Source organism: Triturus cristatus, chromosome 9 (assembly GCF_964204655.1).
Source record: "Triturus cristatus chromosome 9, aTriCri1.1, whole genome shotgun sequence".
Lineage (NCBI taxonomy): Eukaryota > Metazoa > Chordata > Amphibia > Caudata > Salamandridae > Triturus > Triturus cristatus.
Genome location: NC_140592.1, coordinates 774,939,351 through 774,960,684, shown reverse-complemented (window position 1 = coordinate 774,960,684; position 21,334 = coordinate 774,939,351).

Below are 21,334 nucleotides of genomic sequence, written 5' to 3'. Positions count from 1 at the left end.
CCTCTGTCACCTCAGACCAGCTTACTGTGCACACACTGTTAGCAGATCTTTGAATGGGCCTTGGATTGTTGATGTGAGTCTGTTTCTGATCTCCAGGCACCCATTGGGTGTTGTGTCTGCACTGCTGCTGTGGTGGTGTGTGCTGCCACTCTTTCACAGTGTTGGCTGTTCATTAGCTGCTGTCATGTGCAAGAACGTGCCGTCACCCCCATGTCTTAATGCAAGGCGTCCGACATTTGCTGGCAAGTCTTTCCTGTGTGGGGACACACTGTTTGTCTGGCTGGGACCTAAGCCATATGTGCAGAGGGCATTGTTGTCTGCTTCTGAGTTGCACTATGTGATTTTTGGGGCCCACCCTCCCGCCATCCGGCTTACCGTGTCACGTGTTGGTGTCTTCTGTGGCCTGTGACTTGACATTGTCCAGCTGGGTGCATGGGGCATGGTGGCGCCAGTGGCATGTGCGTGTTCATGGAGTGTGGTTGAGTCATGCGATAGCTTGGGGTGGTTGCGTTCCTGTTTGTGAGTTTGGTTGTGGATGACGTTCCCCCCATGTGAGGTGCGTTGTTTGTGTACTCACCCGGGTCTCGGAGTCCTCCTAATCCGTCCACTGCCTCCACCGGCAGTATGGCCATCACCCTCTCCTCCCAGGGATGGTAATGTACGGGTCTGCGGGACGGCCCTCCTCCAGTGACGTTGGCCTGGTTGTGTTAATCCGGCTTGGCATTCCTGCTTTTTCCTTCTGGTGTCCGCAACAGCATTCACAGCATCGACGATGGTCTGCCACATAGCTGTTTTTGCTGAAGTGCTGGTCTGTCTGACCAATGTTCCAAAGAGGTGTGGCTCGACTCTGAGGATTTCATCGATAAGGACCTCCAACTCTCGGCTAGTGAACTTTGGATTCTTGTTAGTGGGCATGGTGAGGGGTGTGGGTGGTGAGGGGGGTGTGGATGGTTGTGGGTGTGTGGGTGTGGTTGTGCAGGTGTGTGTGTGAATGTGATGAGGGGGTGTTTGTGAAGGTGTGTGTGTGAAGGTGTGCAAGTGTAAGGTGTGGTAAAGCTTCTAGTATGGTGCTGTAGGTTGTCTGTGGGGTCTGGCAGCAGTGAGTCTGTTGCAAAGGCTCATGGTTTGTGTGTGTGGGCCCTTTTTATTGGTCCATTGGTGGGTGTGGCTGTGTTTGAACTTTGGGTGGGTGTGTTATAAGGAGTGGTTGTGTTTTGGGCCTCTGTTTGTTTTTGGCAGTTGCAGGTCAGTAAATGTGTTGTTTTAGTGGTTGTTGGACATGTTTTGTGGCTTAGTGCCATTCGAATGGTGTATTCTTGTGTCGTTTTGGTTTGTCCTGGTTGTGTACGTGCGTTTTTAGCGGGTGTACGGTGTGTACATGGGCCATTTTGTTGTACAGTGCTGTCCTTGTGTGTGGCTTGGTACGACTCGTACATGCGGTTGTGATGTTGGGGCCTGGGGTGCGCTCCGTACTTAGAATGTTGTGGTGGGGGTACGCTGCATGCATGGGCGGGTGGGGGTACGACTCTAACGTACACGGGTGTAGATACACGGGGGTACGACACGAACGTAGAGGGGGGTAGGACACGTACACGGGTGTACATACACGGGGGGTACGACACGTACACGGGTGTACATACAGGGGGGGTACGAAACGTACACGGGTGTACATACACGGGGGGTACGACACGTACATGGGTGTACATGCACGGGGGTAAGACACGTACGTACACGGGTGTAAATACGGGGGGTACGACACGTACACGGGTGTACATACACGGGGGTACGACACGTACACGGCTGTCTATACCCGGGGGACGACACGAACGTACACAGGTGTACATATGGGGGTACAACACGTACACGGGTGTACATACACGGGGGGTACGACACGTACACGGGTGTACATACACGGGGGTACGACACGTACACGGCTGTCCATACCCGGGGGACGACACGAACGTACACGGGTGTACATACGGGGGTACGACACGTACACGGGTGTACATACATGGGGGTACGACACGTACACGGGTGTACATACACGGGGGTAGGACACGTACATGGGTGTACATACACGGGGGTACGACACGTACACGGGTGTACATACACGGGGGGTATGACACGTACATGGCTGTCCATACCCGGGGGACGACACGAACGTACACTGGTGTACATACGGGGGGGTACGACACGTACACGGGTGTACATACACGGGGGGTACGACATGTACACGGGTGTACATACACGGGGGGTACGACACGTACACGGCTGTCCATACCCGGGGGACGACACAAACGTACATGGGTGTACATACGGGGGGTACGACACGTACACGGGTGTACATACACCGGGGTACAACACATACACGGGTGTACATACACGGGGGTAGGACACGTACACGGGTGTACATACACGGGGGTACGACACGTACACGGGTGTACATACACGAGGGGTACGACACATACACGGCTGTCCATACCCGGGGGACGACACGAATGTACACGGGTGTACATACGGGGGGGTATGACACGAACGTACACGGGGGGGTACGACACGTACACAGGTGTACATACACGGGTGGGGGTGTACATACACGGGGGGTACGACTCGAACGTACATGGGCTGGGGGGGGGTGTTGGGCGAGTATGCAGGCACATGTCTCCATGGTTGCTATGGGAATTCGGTGCGGACGGTGTTTTTCCATACGGTTGTAACATCGGACGCACGGAATGGATCGTGATTCCGCGGTCGGACTTCACTTTTCACATTTGTACGGTAAATCGTCCGAGGACGTCTCGGACACATTTTCCGACCCGAGGACGTGTGGGGAATTATTCCGAATGCGATTCGTATGGTCTTTTTCCCATGCGAATCGTAATTGGCAGTTTGTACGGCACTTGTACGATTCGTACGGTAAAAAGACCGGATACGAGTCGTACGGGGAAGTTTACCGGATCGTGATCGGCACCCTAGTCTTCCGAAGCATTGGGGCTGGACAGCAAAGCCCCACTAGACGTTAAAAAGATTAGCAGAGCATCTGTCATTCCATATTGAAATTTGTTCAGACATGGTTTGATTGTTTGGGGCTAAATTAAGATTTGACCAATCCAGATATGCTTTCGGCTATCAATGCTAAACCTATAACAATACAATCCTGATAGTTTGTGATTACAAAATGGCTCTCAGATTCACCAGTAGGTGGGCTAAGTGACTCCTTTTTAAACCCAAATTGGGTTTTGAAATTTGAAAAGATTCTGGACAGTATTGACCCTGCACAAGGTAGGGTGTTATACTTGAATTCTCCCACTAGCTGATTTCAGCTGCAAATGATGCAGCACAAAATAGATGTCAAAATCATGTCTCTCATGTAGTGATGGTAATAAGACAGGTCCATGTATTGTGATGCTTACATATGACGGAGAAAGAAATTACTCGTGCAGTTATGTAGGCAGGTGGGGATTAGGCAATACTCAATTATTCTTAGAATATACAAATCGGATACAAATAGTTATATGGTATGTCGTATTGTCAGATTCTTACTAACCATTTGTCTCTGACGATCGAAGCAGGTTGCCTTGATATAATAGTCTTTTTCCTTTTTGTGGATTTTATTGTATTTATTAGGTTCTTGTTCTAAATATAATATTTTATGGATTTTAATGGTATAATTATAATCATATGTGTTGATGTTGTTTTTTTTTTACCATGTCGAACAATAGAAGTGAAGATTGAATTGATTTTGCCCTGTTCAAATGCCTGCATTAGTATGGTGCTATACATATCAATCAAGGACTAGTAAAAGCATTTCCTGGCATGAATTTCACTTTCATTAGAGCTCACCAGAGACATTTTGCTTAGTTCCTGCGTGAGAAAGACAGCCAGCGGTGGTAAAACTAAAACATTCAGAGACTTCACATGCTGCATTGGCTTCTATTTGCAAATCAAAGGTAGGCACTTGGAGGTTTTGGAGGCTATAATTTAGTAAGAGGGAATCCCAAGGGAAAGCTCTCTAGAATTGAAACTAACAGAGATGGGAGTGAGAAAACATTTTGCTACTGTAAAACCCATGTGTGCAAATTGCCATGAACTCACAAACTAGCCACATCTTCCATTTGTGTTGGTTTCTCCACTATCAGTATACTTGGGAAATACAGAGTGCACAGGCTATTCTGTAAAACTTAGGACCATGGGCCACATGTATGTACCTTTTTTAAGGTCGCAAATGGCCCGATTCGCAGAATCGTGCCTTTTGCGACCAGAAAAAAGGCTTTCCTATGTACCAAACACAATTTGCGATTTGGTAACCTATTACCAAATCGCAAATAGGGTTTGCGAATCGGTGTTTGGAAGGGGCGTCCCTTCTTAATACCGAAACGCAGCAGTATGTAAGAATGTTTTGCAACCAAAAAGCGGTTGCAAATAATTTGCATTTTACCACCATCTTCAAGTTCAGGTAACCCTTTGCAAATGGGAAGCGGCCCCAAAGGGACCACTTCCCCTTTCTGAATAATAGTACAAACATTTTTTTAGAGCAGGCAGTGGTCCCACGGACCACTGCCTGCTCTTAAAAAATGAAAAGAAAACTTGTAATTTACTTTTTTAAACGCAACCCGTTTTCCTTTAAGAAAAGCAGATTGCATTTCTTAAAAATATATTGCTTTATTTAAAAGCAATCACGGACATGGTGGTTGGCTGACCCCAGCAAGCCACCATCTCTGTGATTTTAGCGATTCCTAATGTGTCGCAAATTCTGACCTACCTCATTAATATTCATAAGATGGGTCTATTTGCGCCCCCCCTAGGAATCACTAGGAAAAGCGAATACCTAATTGTGATTCACAGAAAATCGCAATTAGGTCATCACTATTCCTAATATTGATACGTGTGGCCACAAATGGGGAAATCACTTTTGAGGTCGCAAACTGAGATTCACAAAATTACAAGGTTTACAATGTCACAAGGGCTTTTAACAATTTAAGAAAAACCTTTTGAGTGAGAAAGGTATTTCACTCATGTAAAAGGGCTTTTGTGACCCTTTTCAAATTGCTAATACGTGTGTGTGTGTGTCTGTGAAAGTTGGAGTAGTACCTGGTTCGCAAAGGGAAAGTTGTCTCCATGGGAATCGTTTTGACAGTCTTGGAGGAAGACACAGTGATGCAGAGAACCACTGCCTGCTCCGGCTAATGATTTCCCTGTTGGCTTTAATGTTTTTCACAACAGAAAACGTTTTCTTAAAGTAAAATTTGCCTCTTTGAGGGGCACAGGTTGCTTTAAACAAATGTTCTCAGTTTGAAAACAAATATTGGGACAGAGATTTTGTGTCCCTTGCATGCCTCAGTCCCTGCAATCAGAAGCATTCATGGGAGGGGTCGCAATTAGCAACCAGCCTAATAAATATTCATTAGGCAGGTCATGTTGCGACCGCCTGATGAATGGACAATTTTCAAATCAGCCAGTATGCAAATTGCACATCCATGCTTTGGGAATGTAAATAGTATCAGGTCCTGAATGCGGCAGAGAACGTTCTTTTTTTACAAATCCCACAGACAAGTTGGTTCACTAGTTTCCTACACTGTGCACTCTGGATTCAGGCACTATTTGCATAATTGGGCACCACTAGTAGTGATCCTTCTGCAAACAGAAGTTTATTCAGGAATCAGAATTACGAGTTATGTGTGATCGTTATTACAATCTTGCAGCTTTCGCCAAATAGGTCAAACTTGCTGAAATTTATTGGGAGAAAAGGCCCAGAAAAAAGGCAAAACATGCAGCATTTGATGTTTTGAAAACCAATTCTGCATGTTATCCCTCATTTTCAAGTTGAAAACTCAGAGTAGGTGGATTTTATTACATGTAATGAATTACCCACTCTAAGTTATTAGTATTTTCCACACATGGAAAATACCCCACTCTATTACACCTAACTAGTAAAGAGGGCCATATCAAACTAACATCACGGAAGCAGAAACAGAGTTCAAAGGTTACTACAGAAAATCCTGTATCTCTGTTCTTAACCCCTTGAATGCTAAGGACAAGATGCCCTCTGCCTCAGCCCCACTGGAGCTGGCTGTGCTGAGGATGAGATCTTCTCATTTTAACACTTGGTGGCTAAAACTGTCACATGTTCTTAAAATCATGTCAACAACTCCATCTTTACCCAAAAATAAAACTGTGTTCTATTTAATAAGATGTAAACTTGTGATATGGTTCTGCTTGTTTATGGTCTGGCTTGAAAGCGCAGCTATCGCCAATTATGTGAGCATCACTAGAGAGGGACTTTGGCTTTGCCCACATGTCGGGAGCCAGGAGTACATGCTTTGATTGGGCAGAATTTGTGTGTTTCCACAAAAAAGTGCTTGCCCACCACACAACTTTCATCATTTTATTTATTTATCCTGCCGCCTAAGCTTGAAATTTCAGGGACACACCATGACACTGGAATGCTATTCAAGTGTCTTAGATAACTAGATAATTTATGATCTTTTTCTCTGACAGTAGCACAGATGGGAATAGGGCGGGCATTAACCTACATGGATGTTTAAGTCTGGCTTAACATTGCAACTGTCACCTGACCTTTTAACCTATACCAATGTATTCTACAGTTCGTTGCTTCCACACAAATACATATCTATTTCCATGCTATTTGCTTGTAATGCTTCACATTACCATACAACACTCATTTAAAGCCACACCTATTGGTATTGCTAATGCTTGGTTTAATCTTTAACTTTACTATACTTTTTGAGGCCGGGAAATGTTTTAATGCAACTTAGCAGTTCAGTGTATATTAAGGGATATTTACTGTTTATTTTTGTTTGAATATTTTTTTGTTTTTTCAGGTTATTAGCAAGGTTTGAAGACAGCAAGACACATTACAGTAGCATTCTCATTACAGGTCACCAGGAGCACAGTGTCATGGAGTACAACAAGTTATGCTCAACAGATATGTACACTATCTAGAGGAGTTGACCACCCAACAGTCTACAAACCTTTATCAGAATGCATTTAACTGCTTAGGAGGAAAGATACGATACAGACATATCAGTCCACTAATAGAGTAACACATGCTCATCGAAAAATAAACAGATGATTCCAACATATATTAAACAACAATCAAAGAAACCCCATCCCTCCCCCCGAAAACAGCCACACCTATAGCAATTAAGCTGTAGAAGACATTATGCACCTATGTAAATCAACAGATTTGGATCCTGGAACATAGCTTTCAGAGAAAGTCAAGCGCCCCATAGGTACTCTGTAGTTAGATGGTTCCTTGGTTGTCCACTATCTCTGCCCTGCCTATCAGTGGGTCAGCTTGTGCATCAGTGGTATGCTGAGTGGTGGTTTGCAGATCGATCAGAATACTAACCCAATTGGTCACTATTGGAAACTTGCGCAGCCCTAGACCGTCCTCCCTATGTAAGGTGACACTCTCCACATGGGCCCATGCGATGAGAGATTGTATCCAGGCTGCAAGAGCTGGAGGGTCATGCAATTTCCATCACCGAGTAATAAGTCACTTGGCTGTCAGGAACCCTAGGTCAAGGAAGTGGGATGTGACCCTTTATTTCGTGCAAAAAACACACAATTGATGGACGGAATGCAGAACAAATCCAAACATTCACCCCCAGTCAAGAGATCTGGGTTAAATCTATCATTCTTTTGCTCACCATCCCACCCCAGTTTAGACCTGGCCATATGCAAATCAGTCTTGACCCTGTGCCTTATGGGAACAGTCCAGTCCAAACTGCCAAGCCAGGCCCTCCCTGGACTGGAAACAAGCGTCCTAGGACCGGTGTCAGGGTTTCACCACTCATCAGCCAGGATAGCTTGAATCCAGTAGCACCTTGAGCCCGGGACCCACATCTGGGCATACCGGGGGCACTTAGGGCAAGAAAGCAAAAGCCACACAATTGATGGATGGAATGCAGAACAAATCCAAACGCTCACCCCCAGTCAAGAGATCTGGGTTAAATTCATCATTCTTTTGCTCACCATGCCACCCCAGTTTAGACCTGGCCATATGCAAATCAGTCTTGACCCTGTGCCTCATGGGAACAGTCCAGCCCAAACTGCCAAGCCATGTCCTCCCTGGACCGGAAACAAGCATCCTAGGACCGGTTTCGGGGTTTCACCCCTCATCAGCCAGGATAGCTTGAATCCAGTGGCACAGTGAGTCCGGGATACACGTCTTGGCATACACGGCACACTTAAGGTGAGAAAGTAAAAGACACACCATTGATGGACGGAATGCAGAACAAATCAAAACATTCACCCACAGTTAAGAGATCTGGGATAAATCCATCATTCTTTTGCTCACCATGCCACCCCAGTTTAGACCTGGGCTTTATTTCTTGTCCCTGCGGTAGAGGCCTAGAAGACATAATTCCCACGTGTGCAGTGCAGGGCACCCTGAGCTGGCGGATAGGTTGAGCGTGACATCCTACCAGTATCATTGAAGGGACGGGCAGACCCATAACATATGGAGTAAATCAGTGTCTACCAAATGACAATGAGGGCAGGCAAAATCTGTGCAGTGGAAATAGCGATTAATTTTGGCAGGTGTGAAGTAGGCTCTGTTTATAATGTAGAATTGAATAAGGCAGAAATGGGCATTGTGTGAAATTTGGACTGAGCTTTCCAGTAAGGCAGCCCATTCTTTGTCCATGCAGGGACAAGCCAAATACTCTTCCCAAGGGTGGTAAAGGGGCGTGAGCATTGTGGATTTGCAACGAGTCAGCAAACCAATCGATCAAGTGCCAGCCCGGTCCCATCACATGAAAGTACTGTATAGTAAGGTGTGTCGGGTGCTCTTGTGCCATGTTGCCCCATTTGTTCCCCAGCACTGTGATCAGGGAATTATAGAGAAGGAAATCATATGGTATGAGGGTTCAGTCGCAATAGAGATCCCCCAGGTTGTTCAGGCCTACCATATGCCAAACGGCTAGCTCTACCGATGAGGTTTGTCCCCTGGGTGTGCCGAGCAGGACCACTGCCAGAGCACAGGGGATCATCGATCTTGTGAGGTAAAGGCATTGGTGAAAGCAGCAGTATGCTACTCCCAGAAGCAAGGGATCAGGAATTGGAGCTTGGCTGCATGATCTAAACAGATAAAGGGTGTTGGATAGGCACCAGGCAGGCATTGTTGTGGCAGTGTCAGCAAGCTACAGGTCCCCCAGTCATTTAGCTACTCATTGGAGTTGGGAATGCGAGGTAGTAGTTTTTGAGGTTTGGTACAGCGAGCCCATCCTGATATGTGGGTACGTATAGTTTCAAGAGTGCCACCCTTCAGTGAGAGTTGTTCCATATGAATTCCCTCATTAGCTTCTCAAAAGAACAAAAGAAGGGTTCTGGAATGTAGAAGGGGTGATTGGCAAAATAATATAAGAGACTGACTGGGGAGGAGTGTTATGGGGTCACCAAGCTCCCCCGTTGGTCTGGCGTGATGCGGGGCAGGGGCACAGTGGACAGGAATGCGTTGATGTTGTGTAAGTTGGCACTGGACACTGACTGATATAGCGAGGCATAGTGGCAGGTAAGCTCATGATGTATGAAACGCTTGAAGGAAGTGACCCACTTGGGGCCACCCGGGTCACCTCGGACCACCTCTCAGACTTCCATACCAAATGAGGAGTCGTTGGAACAGTGGAGAATATACCAATAATTGTTTTATTCAGATTAGTGGTACAGAGGGAACTAAAGATGAGCAAGCAAAACAATATGCCCACAGTGGAATTTTCCAGGCATATACAGCCGGACAGTGAAACACAAAAAAAAGGTTTCAGTTCTCCTATCTTGCACAACCCAGCACAGTCCAAGGTCGTTTCACCCTGGGCCCGCCATCAGACAAGTGGGAGAGAGCCTCTATCTAGTGGGAAATCTATGCACTGGCACTAACAGTTCATTATTGCAGAAACAAAACTCAACAGAAGCTTTTCTCAGAAACAGTAAAGTATTAGTTTCGATCATCATTCAAAATCGAGTCTAAACAGAAAATGGTGCCATTAATGGTAACTTATATAGGGCACTGCATAAGCATTCACAGGTCTGTTCTAACAGACCCTCCTTTTAGGATGAGCTAAAACATTTTCAACTATAGCAAAGAAAAAACTAAATTGCAAGTGATAATATAGTATCACATTAGGGTGCAGTTATGAGCACTCCATACCATCAGCATCAGAAAGTGAAACAGCAAGGTGGGATGAATTCTCAAATATTTCCTCATCAATATTCATCAAATCCTCAGCATCTTTATGAAGCATTATAGCAACATTTGTGTCATGAATTGATATTTTCTTTTTGGGTGTGAAAACAGTGGTACAATAGGAACAACAAAAGGGAAGACACTGAACGAGGACACAGCAGAGCATCAATACCACAATAAGATAAATCACTTTTTCAAGAATCCAGCCCCAGCTGCCGAAATGGGACCAACTCCAATTCCCACTTTCCACTCCCTTGACATTTTCAAGACTATCTAAAATGTGGTTGGTAATATTCGTTTCCATATTCTTGATCCGACCACACACTGATCGCCAACTACCGCGCATACACCACCACTCTTGGATAGAATAAAATCCACTGCATATCTAGTCTGTTCCGAATATATCTGCATACTCTCCAACTGAGTGGTGATGTCGCGCAAAGCTGCCACAGTAGTATTAGATAGAATTTGCAGCTTGCATCCAAAGTCTCTAGCTTTCTCACCTCTGGCCATGGAAGTACCACCCAATGTGAAAATAGAGGAAAGTAAGTATCCAAAAGTGATACCATTACTGTAATTATTGACCTCTATATCGGTCACTCCCTCACAGAATTCTTTTGTTAGTGCCCTTTTAACCCATTTTATTTAAGGCTTGGCATATTTACAGGGTACACCCAAAGGCAATACAATTCCAAGGGGTACATCGTCTGTATGACTATAGACATTAGAATAAGTCCCATTAGAACAGAAGAAAAACCCTGGGTGTGCATAAATCGGCCCCTTGTAATTCACTGCAGCATACCTGGAGTTCATTCCAAAAGTACTTGGATTCTCTTTATTCACTAAGGGGACCGTGTGTTTGTACAACACCATTCCTGAGCAATTTATATATAATGAAGTATCTGTACTGTTCACAATGGGGAAACAAGCGGGATAATAACCAGCCTCTCAGGGGACTGCCAATTCCTTGTAATGATTGTCAACCCACTAATGTTACGCTCTGTTCTTCCATGTGAAAGTTATCACAATATGTATTGTTATCATAACCTGGATAACCCACTCTCAGTGGCTTTCTATGGTGTAGATATGGGCCCGGATAATCAAAACCAAACACTCCTTTCACTTCTGTAAACTAAGGGGCCAAGTATATGTATCATTTATGAGTGACAATGGATATGCAGTACACAGACTGGTGACAGATTGGGTGGGGTAACGGGTGGTCCCTTCACCAAAGAACCTCTTATGTGTTTCCAAGAATACATTACTTGGGGTAGTTCTTTTAGTTCGTCTCGGGAAAATAACCTTTCCTTACTGAGTAAAGGCACGCTTTGAGCATCTTCCAAATCCTATGACACCCCACACAGTATTATTTTCACCAGTATCAAAAGAACAACACATGTTATTTTACTTTTTCTTGACCACATCATATTATATTGTACAGTAACCATTGTCTGCTCTTCCTCAGCAACCTTTCTGCCAAAGGGATGCTTAGTGAATTCAAAAGAAGGAAAATGCTAGAAAATATAAAAGTTCCCAGTGTCCTTTAGAACCTCACAGGCACAGGCTCCTATTGTCCATCAATAAGTTGGTGCTCTTGAGCACCGGCGGTGGAGCTTGCTCTGTCCTAATCTCTTCTAATAATCTATCTCACATCGATAAAAGCGGTATACTTTCACAATAAACTTTTGTCCCTGACTAATGTTCAAACAACAAAGGCAAAGCAAGTTCAAAATTGTCACTTATTTCAATTATTTGTTGGTACTGTTATTCATTACTACCTATCTTGTACAGTCCGCCCCTAATCTTTTTTCTCCTTATATTCAGTAGCCCTCAGCCAAGGACGCAAATTGTACCTGGCAGCCCTAGGCACTGTGTGATCAATGAACAAAGGCTCCTGGATAGCTTATATTTCTGGTGGGACAGTCTCGTTCAAAACATTGTCGTTCTACTTGTCTGTTTGTGTCCAGGTCAGTTGAGCATCGCTGAAGGGGACAAACCTGGGCACTTTCTCACATTTGGTGTCACCAATACCCTCCTTGACCCACTGGTCGTATGGCAACGGCAAAGGAATCCTCTGGCAACGGGTGGCAGGCACCCAGTTCTTTTGACCAGCAACCTTTACAACCGTCCGTGTCACCAACAGAACCTGCTCAGGACCTTTCCAGGTGGGCTCCAGACTTTGCTTCCTCTGGAAGTTCTTGATAAAAACATAATCACCAGGCTGAATGTCGTGGCCGAGCCCCTCTGGTATAAGAGGTAGGGTTTCCCGTACCTCTTGGTGAATTGAACGGAAACTTTCTGTTAACTGGCCAAGATAATCAAGCAACACAGGATATTCAATATCAGAGTATTTACGAGGACGTGGGACATTTGCCGGGCGTCCAAACACGGCCTCGTAAGGTGACAATCCTGTTCTAGAATGGGCTGTAGTTCTTGTTGACAGCAGAGCTAACGGTAGAGCATCGGGCCATTTCAACCTAGTCGTCTCTTGGATTTTTGCCAATTTCAGTTTGAGAGTACCATTGTACTTCTCAACCAAACCCCCTGACTGCGGATGATTAGCAGCATGAAATTTCTGTTTAACGTGTAAACCTTCACAAATCAATGTAATCACTTTCCCATTTAAATGAGACCCGTTGTCACTCCAGATAATTTGAGGCAAACCAAATCGAGGAAATTACTCTTTGAGGAGTACTTTCGCAGTTGTAATGGCCGTATTGTCCTTAGTGGGGTGAGCCTCAACCCATTTGCTGAACGCACATATGACCACTAAAACATACTTATGATTATTGCATCATTCTAATTCAATAAAATCCATTTGGAGGACTTCAAATGGGAAAGTAAGTGGTGCAAAATTACCAGGCGGTGTAGGGGTACCTTTCCCTGGATTATGTTTCATAAAGATCCTGCAATATTTTACCAAACGCGCAGCTATCTTAGAGATGGTATTATTATGCCAAACAGGGGCTAACAATTTACAAATACCTTTTACACTAATATGGGCTGGACCATGGGTCATAGTAACCACAGGAAGTACATATGCAGCGGGCAACATCCATTTCTGTTCTACAGATTTATCAATCCATTATCCTTCCTCATTTAACTGTGTGGTACTCTCCTGCCATTTTGCTAATTCCTCCATCGTGACTTTGCTTTGTATCCCCTTTGCACTCTCAACTGTATTTTCAAACATAGCAACCTCAGGAACCCACCTAGCTGGACCTGCAACAAACATTCTTTTCATTTTGCTTCGGGCCGTCTCCTTGGCTACCTGATCTGCAAATGCATTTCCTCTACCCACATCATCAGTAACCTTCATATGGGCACTGGTCTTGATTATTGCCAATTTCTTGGGGAGCGTTAAAGCGGACAAAAGCTGCAATATAAGGTGCCCATGTTGGATTTTAGTACTATGAGAGGTGAGAAACCCTCTTTCTGCCCCAAGTCGCCCAAAGTTATGTGCAACCCCAAATGCGTACTGTCTGTCTGTATAGATATTGCCAACCAACCCCTCACTCAATTCACAAGCTCGTATTAGAGCCACAAGCTCTGCCGCTTGAGCAGACTGATAAGGGACTTGTGATGTTTCCACCACTGTGTGCAAAGTAGTATTAGCATAAGCTGCAGTAGTTTTGTCATCTGGTAATTTAAAACAGGATCCATCGACATATAGTTCCCCTTGAGGGTCAGACAATGGAACATCAGTCAGGGCTACCCGTCCTTTCATCTCTTCTGTCCGGAAAATGCTTGTTTATCAACTGCATCATTCTCAGACGGGAGGGGTAGTAACGTGGCTGGATTCAGAGTGGCACATCTTTTGATCGTAATATGTTTAGCAAACAATGTCAATTCATAACCAGTAATACGTGCACTGGTGAGGTGCTGTGTCTTCGTCGTATTCAAAAGTGGATCCACAGCATGGGGTACCATATCTGTGAGGTCTGTATCAAGTATGAGTCCAGTTGATTGTCTGATTGAAGTGGCCGTAGCCGTGACCGCTCGCAAACAGCTCGGGAGGGCTCTTGCGACAGGGTCAAGCACAGCAGAAAAATAAGCACAAGGCCTCTGTTTATCCCCAAATTTCTGTGTTAAGACTGAAAGTGCACAACCGGCCATATCATGAACATAAAGCACAAACGGTTTTCTATAGTTACATGTGCCAAGCACTGGAGCACAGTAAAGCACAGTTTTTAATTGCTCAAAAGATTGCTGACTTTCTGGCATCCAAGGCAAAGGCTCATGCACTGCTTTTGTTGTTAATGCAAGCAAAGTTTTGATTAGTAAAGAATAATTTGGGATCCACTGGCGACAGTTGGATGTAATACCTATAAAAGTGTGTGCATCTTTTTGAGATTGTGAAATGGGCATCTTAACAATGGTACTAATGCTCTCAGGGGTCAACCTCTTACCCTACTTCGACAGTAGGTGACCTAAATAGGTAACCTCTTGGAGACAATACTAACATTTCAAAAGAGAGACCTTATGTGCATGATGTGCAAAATGCAACAACAATTTCACTGTACTGTCTTTGCAACCTTATTCCATATCAGAAGCAATTAACAGGTCATCGACATACTGCACCAATACATTACCTGGAGAAAGCGATAGTGAATCCAACTGACTTTTTCATGCTTGACTATACATACTAGGACTCTCAGTATAGCCTTGAGGAGCACGACAGAATCTAAAGCTTCTGCCGGCCAGTGTACATCCCCAAAAATACCTACTGTCTGGATGTATAGGAATACTGAAGAATGCATTTTTCAAATCAATAACAGAAAAGAACATAGCAGTAGATGGGATCATTGGTAAAAGCGTAGCAATATCAGGAACCACCGGAAATTGCGGAACTACTATTTTATTACCCTCTCGCAAATCAATCACAAAGCAATAGACAACATCAATAGCATCAGAGGAACCCGAGGGTGTCCTCTTAAGGACAAGAAGAATAGAACTATTACAAATGTTGGCAGATGTTTCTTCAACTACTCCCTTTCGTATCAAATCCTGAATAATCTGAAGAAGGGCCCGTTCCCCTGCCTGTGGTATTTTATATTGAGGAATACGAGGCAGAATAGCATTATCTTTAACTTGTATAGAAACTGCTGGTATATGCAACAGACCCACGTCTGTATCACCTATGGCCCACAGTGTGGGTGGTACCTGAGCAAACTCATCTGGAAGGGGTGCATCCTGAGACAAACACTGTCTAGTACTGACATCCGGAACCATTGTAATATAGACACCATTAGGAGAACAATAAATAGTAGCATGCAACTTCTTCAACAAGTCCAAACCCATCAAATTTTCACCACAATTAGATGTTAACAAAAATGGAGATTCCACAGTGAAAGGACCAACAGTAAGTGCAAGAGGCCGTGAAATGGGGCTGACAATCGGCGCACCAGAAATACCTACTGAAACATTTTTTTGACCATACAGGGCCGCCCCAGGGACAATATGTCGAGAAATAGAACTTTTTGTCGCACCTGTGTCCACCAGAAATTACTTAGTCAAGCCTTGCAAATCCGCTGTGACATAAGGCCCAAGCTGATCTACAGGTATCTGCACTGGTCCCACACCCTGTCCCTGGCTGTCCTAGCTGTAAGACATACCTGTCACAGCATCAATATCATAATCATCATGATAATACTGTCCATCCCCGGGGTCATCGAAATAATTATTGTCAGAGCAGCCCACAGGAGCTCCAGCATTCTGATTTCTGTCGGTCCCACGGCCTCTACCACCAGAACCAGTTCCTCTAGGGGACGAAACCTTCTGTAAAAGCACAGGGCACTGGCTATGCTAATGTCCTTCCTCCTTACAATATGCACACTGATTCTGTCCCAAAGGTGTAATTGAGGGCTGCCTGGTACGTGGGAGTTGTTGCGAAAGACCTCCCCGTCCTCTGGTATTACGCCGGAATGCCTGCTGCAACAACACTTTCGTCTTTAAATCCTTATGTTTTTTATCAGTTTTATCCTTTTTCTTCTGGTCTCGATGCTCATTATATTGAGCCATATTCAGAATAACAGAGGGAGAAGACGTAGACCAAGTACTTTCAGATGCCTGCATATGAGCAATTATTTCAGGAAGAAGATTAGTGACAAACCTGTCGACGAACAAACAAATCCCTCCCTCCATGGGCATATCCTGCCCAATATAATCCAAAAATGTATCTTCATACCCAGTAAAAAAAATCAGATACACTCTCATCCTTCTTCTGTTAACAGGCCGTCAATCTATCCCAGCTTACTTTCTTAGGTGGAATAAGTGTATGCATATATGTAATAATACGACCAGGCAAAGCAAGTATCTCAGCACAAGGCTTATCTCCTGGGTTCCTTTCTTGATTCCATCCCTTAATCAAATCCCATCTACCACCCAACTCGGCAACATGATCTTGAGTATGCACCTGCCGCCAAATATCAACCGGAGCAAGAAGACCGAAAAACATTTTAATATCAGCAAGAGTCATTACAGTAGAAGAGGCAGCTTCTGTTAATTCCTTATAATAGGCTGTGGGATTTTCCCAGGATCGGGCAGCATAGCCTTAAGGGCTAAAACCTCACTTTTTTCCATGGAGTATAAACCCATTGCTCCTGAAAGCGGGCAGCCACGGCCAGTCTAGTGGTCACACCATGATGACCTGTCAATGCAGGTATTTCTGGATGATAAATTGGGTGGACTTCACGCATAAGGAACTGATTTATTTGAGTAGGACTCTTATCATACAAATGACCTCTATGAGAGACTATGGTAGAAATATTACCAAACACCTGTTCCGGGGCTAAATCAGTAACATAAATGCGGTCCCTAATATCAAATAATATTTGGGGAGCCTCCAACTCAATGTGTGTATGTCAAAGGTCAATCAATGTAGCAGACAAATGTTGAGGGGCATGCTGTTGTAAAAAGGGCCCAAAATCACGTATAACTTGCCAAATATCCTCCGTACTATAAACCGCATTATGAGCCCACTGCATTGCCTGACTCGCTATTACTCTCTTCTCATCCTCCCCTACTCCAGATCGCATCAACGGGCCTTTTCGTTCCCTAAGTCTCACCAAACCCTGTCTTTGAAACCACGTACAGGGGTATCAGCATCCAAAAACATCGGAGGATGAATGACAGCAGGAGGAGGAGTGTAAGGAATAGTAGGTAGAACCATAGTCAATGATTGCACCGGAGAAGAAAGAACAGGGGGCACAGGAGTCGGGACAGTGCATGTAACAGAGGCCACAGCTGTCAAAGATGACGAGGGAAGACAAAGAATAGGGGGCACAGTAACCGGAGCTGTGGGTATAGCAGCCGTAGATATGGGGGAAACTGGAGCGGACGAGACAGACTGCTGTGGCTGTAAAGGAACAACAGGATATATCCTCCATGGGGCATAAGGAGGCGGGGGTCGAGTATCTAACAACTCCTCTACGAAAGTATCATCTTCCTGTTTGGCCACACAGGACTTGTCAATATGCAACCAAAATCTCCTATCCTCATATTCTATTGCTGTCTAGTCCTCTTTTTCTCTATCATGCGCCATAGCTTTCTGTGTAAGAGTCTGTATCCTCCCTTTCCATGCCTCTTCCTCCATTTTTAACTGCCTTTGCTTAGCCTCCTTATGCCAAGTTCGAAGAGAGTCAAACATCAACTGTCTACTTCGTCCCTTAAACAACTGTTCCTGTAAAAAAACAATATTCTGTTCATCAAAAGAGCCTGTCAGAGGCCACTGCAACTCAGCATTGTCCCTCGTATATTTGTGCCATAATGTACTAAACATAATAGGGCCAAGGCCATGTTTCACATACATATCAAAATTATGACTTCCTTCAATAGACGCAGGCCGAGTTTCTTCCAACCGGACATGTGCGGAACAACAACAATACAAACTCCAAATTTTGCTTAGGCCAGGCATTGTAAAGGAGAAACAAAATCGTTATTTTTACCTGCCAAAGTATTTGCAAACACTTTTCATCAAGACAGTCCTTGGACCGTAACAAACTCAAACCACAATGGTACCATATCCACAGAGAACCAAAACAGACTCACCTGACATCAGAAGTACAAACGAACCCATTCTCCACTGCCGACTCTTCAGACTAAACAGTCAGATCGAAGGTTTCACCATTCCGGACTCCAGTCGGGATGACCGCTGGGCGAGGCCGGTGAGACAAAGGCCGAAGCTGTGAGAATCGGAGCTCTTCGTGCAAGGATCCCTGAGCCGTCTGTCCAACGCGATGATGTCCTTATCCACCCCTCCAGCCACGGAAAGGGAATGGGTCAACAACCCGAAGGAGTCCCCATTCAGGCACCAACTGAAGGAAGTGACCCGCTTGGGGTCACCCGGGTCACCTCGGACCACCTCTCAGCCTTCCATACCAAATGAAGAGTCAGAGGAACAGTGGAGAATATACCAATAATTGTTTATTCAGATTCACTCAGAGTGGAGCCCCGTCTGCGCAGTCTCAAAGAGTGGTACAGAGGAAACTAAAGATCAGCAAGCAAAACAATACATTATGTACATTTCATACCTGGGCGAAGGCAAGCCCACAGTGGAATTTTCCAGGCAGATGCAGATGGACAGTGAAATGCAAAAAAAAGGTTTCAGATCTCGTATCTTGCACAACCTAGCACAGACCAAGGTCGTTTCACCCTGGGCCCGCCATCAGATAAGTGGGAGAGGGCCTCTATCTAGTGGGAAATTATGCAGTTGCACTAACAGTTCATTATTGCAGAAACAAAACTCAACAGAAGCTTTTCTCAGAAACAGTAAAGGATTAGTTTCGATCATCATTCAAAATGGCGTCTAAACATAAAATGGTGCCGCGAATCCTAACTTATATAGGGCACTTCGTAAGTATTCACGGGTCTATTCTAACATCCTGAGTGTAGAGCAAAGTGCAAGCTGTGGATCGCAGTGCCACAATGGGGTGCTGTGGTTGGCCTTAGAGTATCAGACATTCCAGTAGCAAGCCAGACTTGTCGGCAGTGGCATGAGTCTTGGCAGAGGAAGCCGCGTTGTTGAGGCAGCGCAGCTGCTCCAACCGCAAAGCATGTTCTGATTGCGCTTCCAGCAGGCGTCAAGAGTTTGCTGGGTTTCATGCCATCTGGGTCTCGTGTTTTAGGAGTGTGTGCATGATTTGGAATATGTCTTTGTCGATCTGTTTGCGCATGTTACAGTTCACCACTAAGCAGTGGCCTCTAATTGTCACTTTAAACCCATCACACTCAATCAGTCTGGTTGTTGCTCACTCATGATTGAGCTCAAAGTAATCCTCAATAGCAGCAGAGCTAAGTGAGGCACAAAAGGGGGTCTTCTAGTGCTGCTGTTTGTAATCGTCAGGTTGAAATAGTGGGAGGGCTTGTGTCCCATGTGAGCTGCAGGTGTTGGGGTTGTGATCAGAATGGGTGTGACTCAAATAGTCGATATGTGTGACTGAGGGAAGTAAATTAGCCGTGCTGACGAATCGGTCAATTCTAACATGTAGGTGATGTGGCGAGACAAAAAGAAGTACACTCTTGTGTGAGCGTTATGCAGGCGCCAAATCTCAAAAAGCTACCAATGATGATGCCAGTCATTCAGTGCCTGGGTGTTGGAGGACGCAGTTGTGCAAGGCATTGAAGGGAATGATCGATCGAGGTCAGTGTTAAAGACACAATTGAAATCCCTCCCTATGATCCACGGAACCCCGCTCCAATGGAAAAGCTTCTCAGACAGTTTGTGGAGGATCGAGATTTGATCTGTGTTAGGTACATATATGCTGCCTATTAGAATGTGGGTGCTGTCTGAGCGGCCCTTGATGAACACATAGCAGCCCTCCGGGTCCACGACTACGTCTTCTGCCATGAAGGGGGCCCCGGCTTTGATCCAAATCAGTACACCTCTGACATAGGAGGAGGAATTGGTGGCTAACACCTGACCACACCAGCGCCTTTGAAGCTTAGTTGCTTCGGTGAAGGTTACGTGTGTTTTCTGCAATTTGCCACATGAGTAGAATGACGTTTGAGTTATCAGTAAACAGCGTAGTGGCAAAAGGGGGTGTGCATTCTCTGTACGTTCCAGGTAATGATGATAGTGTGGGTCATGTTGTCTGCATATGAGGATATGATGGTCAGCTACCTCGTGCAGAGCAGGAGGCCAGTGCATGGGTAGTGCTAGTGGCATGCAGGGGTGGGCATAGTGTCTTGCAGAACAGAGAAATGCACCCAAGAATACATCAAAGAAATAGCATTGAATACTATTAGAGCAGAGAGACATCATGTATCCAGTCAAACTGCCAAACAATGTGTATCAAAATCGGCAAAGGAAACAGCAAAGAGGGGTTGAGGGGGGAAAGTACAGCAGCCAAAAGTGGCACACTCCATACAGTGAGAGTGTGTATGTGCCAGTCAATGGTGGGTGAATAGCACCGCATCAGGACGCCATGATGTGGCCCAAGGTGACTAGAGTGTCAGCAAAATATGGCGAGAAAGTGCAGGGGTATAGTGCCCACATGCCAGCTTCAAAGGAAATGAGGTTAGTTAGGATACAGGTTAGTCCACAGTAGCCTGCGGTTATTGCAGTTTCATCAACGAGGCTGAAGTAATTTGTGGAGCATAGTTCAAATGATATTGTCTGCCATCTGTGGAGTTACATCAGGGGGACCATTTAGTCCATTCCAGAGGGCCATGTAGTAGAGGAACCGTCATCGCTGGAGGACTTGGTGAAGTCATCATCAGGGCCCGAGTCCCGAGTAGCCTCATATTGCAGCCGCAGACTGTAGAGCTTGTCTTCTTTCCTGTATTACTTTCTCCAGATTGGGAGCGACTTTGGGTCTGGGGAATGCTGTGATTGTCGTCGGCGTCTGTGACGGTGACCTCCAGCGGGACCATGAGGCACAGCGTTTTTTGGTGGAGATTGGTGAGTAGGTGCAAGTTCTGATGACTCCAGCCAGACCCAGGCGTCAACCGGGGATTCAAAGAAGTGTGTTGTCTCTTTTGCTACAACGAGAAGATGTGTGGGGAACAAGAGGGAGTACCTCAAATCCGGGTCATGGAGACAATGTTTAACAGTCAAGAAGGAGTTTCGTTGACGTTGCACCACCACTGTGTAGTCTGGGAAAAACATGATGTGAGCATTATCAATGA